Raw genomic sequence first — 6,533 nt, 5'->3', positions numbered from 1 at the left:
TAGGGTAATTAAAAGGTTTCCATATTCAAGAACTTTGACAAGGAGATTTAGCAAGGCTCTTGGATAATATGAAAGAGTAATGCCAAACTAGGCTTAAAGCAATGGTTTTCGACAAGGTACAAGTACTAGAACATCAAGAAGATAAGCTTCATGAATACTAGGGGTGTTAAGTTATGAAGAAATGATTTTTAGCTCAAGGTATATCAGGATTGTCAATCTTCAGGGTAAGAAAAAGGGTTATCAATCAATTAAGAACAACTTTGAAGAATATTTGGCTTTTAGGTATCAAGGTAAAGTTTATATTGGGGTTCAAGCATCAGGGTGAGATGTCAATATTTTAGGAATCAATAGCATGTTAATCTAGAGGATCAATCTAGTATTATATCAAATCTTATTATGACATTCCAATTACTTTGATATACTAGCGTGATACGACTGTTGCAATATCAATAAGTACTTGAGGGTTCATGGAATTTCTATATAATACAAAGATAGATTTAAGTATCACTCGGTTCAAGTATATCAAGATTACTTAGGATTCTCGCATCAATATATGAACTAATTAACACACATTTGCAGTGTAAACGAAAAACAGGTTGAATCACTTGCCTTGAGAAAGGCTGGTCTGGTCTGGCTGGTAGGAGCAACTGGAAGCTTTACTCGACCTTTATGGCAAGTTTACCCTCGTCTCGAGATCCTACATAAATAATAATAACCTCATTATAATATATTCTCACCAACTCAACCTATTTACAACCTGAAATTAAACACAAATAGCACTTAGGCCTATATGCACTCAATTTATAATCACCTTATAAATACCATAGTCCACATAGCCACATATACTCACATATCATATTTAATATCAAATAATATCACACACACCATAATGCAACACTAGGCTTGGATGATCTCGATCCCCAACTTAAGTCACTTGATCGCTAAACTAGACAAAGTCTCCAAATTTTGGCTTCCTAACTCGATGTGCCTTTACTAAACTATCCAAAACCTGTAATAACCCAAAATTTTTGAACTTTTAGTAACCCTTATGAATAGTGTTTTGCTGATTATGCTGAATAAGAAAACTTTCCATGCCACACTATGTAGGGGTTCTTCTATTGTTATTCTGAGATCTTATTAGTACTTTATATGGGATATAAGTGTATGTAAAGATCGTCAGAATCCAAATTCGAACACTTTAATTTTTCCCGAAAATCCACCAGATACCGAAAGAATTGAGTATAAGGGAACAGGATAAAAAGGATTTAAATTCAAGGATTATAAGAGAGGATCATAAAAGGAATATAATGTATTGAGAAAGGTTAAGGGAACCCAAGTAATAAGATCCCGGGTATGATCCCTCAAACGATAAACAAAAACGAAAGTTAAGCGAACCGTATAACAGATCAGCGGTCATTAGCCAAGTAATTAAGAGCTAATCAAAGAGGTTAGTGAGGATGATATCATCAAACCAATAAGAAGAGGACAATCATGGGAAGATGACATAAGATTGATGACCTAAGCATGACCAAAAAGGAAGGAAGTGTGGTTGATTATTAACCACACAATTTTACATGGTTAAAAGGGTAATTAAACAAAACAAAAACCTAGCAACCAAGCAAAACAAATCACAAACACAAAAACACATCTTGACTTCATTTTTCCAAGAGAAGCTCTCGGCCCTTTTCCATTTTCAAGAAGAAAAAAACCCAAATCCAAGTTCCAAGCTTCATTAATTAGTGAGGTAATTATCTAAGGTTCCTTATGCATAGATATAGCTATCCTATAAGTTTAAGCTTCAAATTCCTTCACAATCTCTTCCTAAAATTCATGGAAGAAGAGGGTGAATAGTGTTTTTCAAGAACTTAAAATTTTGTTCTTGAGTTTTTGTTTAGATTAAGCTTTGGTAAGGACTTTCAAGGGTGATTCCAAGCTCCTTAGTTACTTTTACTCACCAAGGAAGGTATAATCTCATACCCTAGCCCTACTTTTGTATATTTAGAGTTTTTGTGTTTGGAATGGTTCATGAGAAGCTTGATTATTGTGTATTTAGAGATGTGTTAGTTTTGTGATGTGTTTGGAGTTGTAAATCTTGTTGATTAGTTAAAGAACTTATGTAAGCTTTTAGTTCATGATTGGGAAGTAGTGTAAATTGGAAATATTGAGTTGTTGGGGCTGTTGTAGCATTGTATGTATGGAGTTTGGTTGTATGGTTGAATTGTGGTTGATTGGTGGTTGATTTGGAGTAGGATAAAAATTGGTAATCGCGTAAACATAGTCGTTGTAATGTCCGATTTACTTTAGACTGTTTTGTTCTTAACATCAGGACCTGAGAACTCACTGTTAGGTTTTTACCACTGCCATGATTAGATAGTTCATGTTACGAGCTTCGTTTTTATATGTGGTTCGTTTGAATCCGATGTACGGTTTAGGAGAAACGACCGTTTTAAGTAACGGCGTTTCGCGAACGAACCATTACCCCTCGCCTTACTTTGAAATATTGGTTAAAGACCTTAAATGACTAATTGGAGTATGAGACATTTATGTAAAGTGTATTAGGCAGTTGTTAAGGCAATCGCGAAAGAATCGCCTTAAAACTCTTAATGGTTAATTTATTAAAAATGATGGAGCCGAGGGTACTCGAGCGACTTAAGAGAATCGTTGAGCGCAAAGCGAGCGTTAGAGTCTAATTGGTTAAAGTATAGATTCATAAGCGACTTTGGTTTAATTCCAACTTATATGTGGTTTATAGGTTACCATACTCATCCCAGGACTTTTACCACCCCCAGTCGCTCAAGCAAGTTTTCTACCCGTTATAGTTGTTGTGATGTATATATGTATATGCATTATCTTGTGATAGATGCATGTTGGTTAATTAGCAAATTTTGTGATATATTGAAGCATGCTGATAGGGTATACATATGCATGTCTGTTTCGTAATCTGGTTATCTATCTGTTGATTTCAATGCTTATAGTTGCATAATACCTATGCTAGAGATAAGCAGTAGTTGCGTATACCCTTAGTATAGGGGACCCAAAGGTGAAAAATTTTCTAAACCGGGAGTCGATGTTCCCGAGTATAATATATATATATTTATATATATATATTGATATAGTTTTCAAAACTATTAATCGAATAAGGTTTATTCGATGACTTTATTTTAATAATGAATATTATTTGAATATTCATTCGAGGACTTATGACTCTGTTCATTCTATTTAATGAATATTATTTGAATATTCATTCGAGGACTTATGCCTCTGTTTATTCTACTTATTGAATATTATTTGAATATTCATTTGAGGACTTATGACTCTGATTATTTACTAATTAATGTTCTTTATTTTATTAAAGAATAATGTTTCGATAATCAAACTTATTTTCGATTATTCAAGTAAAGATAGTACTTTCGTATAAGTATATCTTTGGTTATTTAAGATTTATTTCAAGTATGAGTTTAAAACTTCTACTTCAAGTTATTTATATAAAGATTATTCTTTATGGGAATATTATTTAAATAATAATATTCAGATATTTTCTAATATATCGGGACTGATTTATGTCATTAAATCAGCATTACTCCAAACATTTTTAAAAATGTTTTCGAGTCTTCAAAATGATTTTAAAAGTTAGAGCGGATCCCAAAACTCATTTTTATAGTTAAGATCTTCCTTCAAAGGGGATTTAAATACTCGCTCAAAACCTGAGGGATCCGGCTCTGTGGTGTATTTTATATTCGCAACGAGGTTGCTATTTTGATAAATGAATTGATTACTTACCCAACGTTCGGGAAGTAAGTCCATCTATTGAGTCGGCATAAGCAACATGGGCTCAGTGGGCGTCCATGAAAGTGTAATTGGCTCAGTGGGAGTCCATCAAATGCGTAAGTGGCTGAGTGGCAGTCCAGCATAAGGTCCTATTGCGGCCAGGGTGATGACCAGTGGGGAATTCGTCCATCTACTAGTAGAAAAGGTTACTTATTGGTATCTTTGCCTGATCAGCAAGATATCAGGTTTATGCCAAGGTTTTCTCCTTTCCAAATTCATTGGATATTGCAACTCTGTTTATAATTTTCATAACAGAGGTTTTCAAGGAGAGTATGAAATGTATATATATAGGTGTATATATATATCGGGACTTAATGAAGTATCTCGTACCTTCATTATTTATAATGATATTCAAAGATTGAATCTATTCAAATCTTGTCTTGTAGTCTCATCTATGTGATGAACTTTTGAAACTAATTATAACTTGAACGGTGGTAGTTCAAGTAGTATTCGTAAAAGATATAAGTATATTGGAGTATCTTGTAACTTCATCTTTTCAACTTATATCTGGTTAATGATTATCTTATGCATGACAAAGATTTTCACAAAAACGTTGAGACAAGGTTAGATATATGAGATCACCTTGCAACGATTTTTTTATACAGTTATAAACTGGAACTCTGTGTATATTATGCATGGAAGAGGACTTCCAAGATTTTGAAAAGTATATATATATACATATATACTGAATATTTTGCGACTTGGTCGCGTTAAGATATCAAACTTGGTTAATTTTTTCTTGACCAAGACTTTCATGAGTACTATGAGAATGCTCATATATTGTTAATTATTATACATATTATTTCGGTGGGCTTGTTGCTCACCCTTACTTTCTTCTTTCATCACACAACAACAGATAGACAAGATGAACAGGATCATACAAGTTTCCTGTAGGCGTTGATGCCGTGTAGCTGAGGTAGGATCTACCAATAGGCTAGGCTTTCAACTTTCGATGTACCAGACTTATGTATATTTATGAATTGTAATAATGGCAAAGAATATGTAAATTATTCAGAAACCCTTTTTAAGGTGAAATGGTTTATAATTGTGGAATAAAATGACTTGAGTTATTTTTGGTATTCATCTCTGAGACTATAACTTGTGGTGTGTGTGTGTATATTATGGGGTCACAGTACGCAGTAGTTGGTTGACTGTTAAGATTAAGTATTGATAAGGAAAATGGAACTCGTGACAACCTGGATCCCCGACCCCGGATTTGGGGGTGTTACAAAACCTATTGACCCTCACTTGGGCCTTTAACTCTAATGGCTTTATACTATCTTACAACCATAGTGGTCAACCTAGGTCTCACTCATAAGTGCTCTAAAACTATGTGGTAAGTGAAAGTGCTCACTGGAGAAATTTCAGAATGACATCTATGATTTTTTGAGTGCATTAGACACTCTTAAACTACTAGTTTACCTCCAAAACTTCTACACTAGACTCTTCTGACCATAAGGCATCTCCCAAACTTGATGTGGCTCAAGGGCCTAGCTTGGGCCTAAGCTTAAAGTCCTTGGTTCCCCTGTTTTTCTGGGCAGAAAACGCTCTGACTTGAACTAACTTGCGACACATGGTTCTAACTCAAATCCTATGAACTATGGTTGGAAAAAAATCCTCTGATACTCCCTCTAACTAAGGCCCAACAGGGCCTAATGAGGGCCTACCCGTGACATGGTCAAAACTTCCTATTTCTAGGTTGCAACAAAACTGTCCCCTGCTGGACATATTTTGTGATTCCACTCGTGCACCTGACCAAACGACTTATAAACCTCCAACAAACACCTAAAACCTTTTACATACTCCTAGTGCTAGCTTCTGGTGGCTTGGGCCTCAAAGTGCACAACAATGACATGGTCAAAACTCACTCTAAACCTCAGGGTACCAAACTGATTTTCTGCAGAAACTAAGACTCTCCTTTCTCCAGGGTTCTCACTTAACAAACCCAACCACCAACAACCAAAATACCCAAACCATAACTTAACTATGGTGATCTACTGAACTAACTCCCTTACACTCAAAATAGGCTTAGTGGAGATCATCCTTACCTAAGGTGCAACATAGCAAAACAAAGGAAATCACATTACACAAATTACAAGTCATCAAGTTTTCAAGGATAACAACTTTAACTTTCATGATAAATATAAATGAAATAACATCACATTTTAAGAAGCACAATTCTTAATTAATATCTTAACTTAACTAAAATTAAGGTTTACTAACAAAATATCAATTCGAATGATCAAGAACTTCCAAAATTCAAGAGAAATCTACATGCATGCATGACTTCGAGTCTTACAAACCAAAACAACATGTTTTCCAAGAAATTTTCATTTTAATTCAGCATGCAAGCCTATCATGGATTATATCTAAATGACCACCTAGCATGCAAAGGTTTTTACCAAGATTTCACTAAGATTTTCATGCTATTATCACAAAAACACACAAAATGAAACAAAGCAACCAAAGCACCATCCATTCGGCTCCTACCAAGTCATGGCCGAATGGATTAGGGTGAAAACAACATTTGCATAAGTGCAACACACTCATGTCTAGCCATTCTTAGCCCTATGATACTATAACTCATGGTGAAAGCCTTGAATTCACAAGAATCAAGGATATTAACTTTGAGTTTAACAAAAACACCACCATGCAAAGTCAACACATAAGTTTTCTACTCTAAACTCTTGAGATATACATGAACA

This window comes from Apium graveolens, chromosome 2, assembly GCF_009905375.1.
Source record: "Apium graveolens cultivar Ventura chromosome 2, ASM990537v1, whole genome shotgun sequence".
Classification (NCBI taxonomy): domain Eukaryota; kingdom Viridiplantae; phylum Streptophyta; class Magnoliopsida; order Apiales; family Apiaceae; genus Apium; species Apium graveolens.
The sequence above is the reverse complement of the archived record's forward strand: the minus strand, read 5'-3'. Positions refer to the sequence as shown.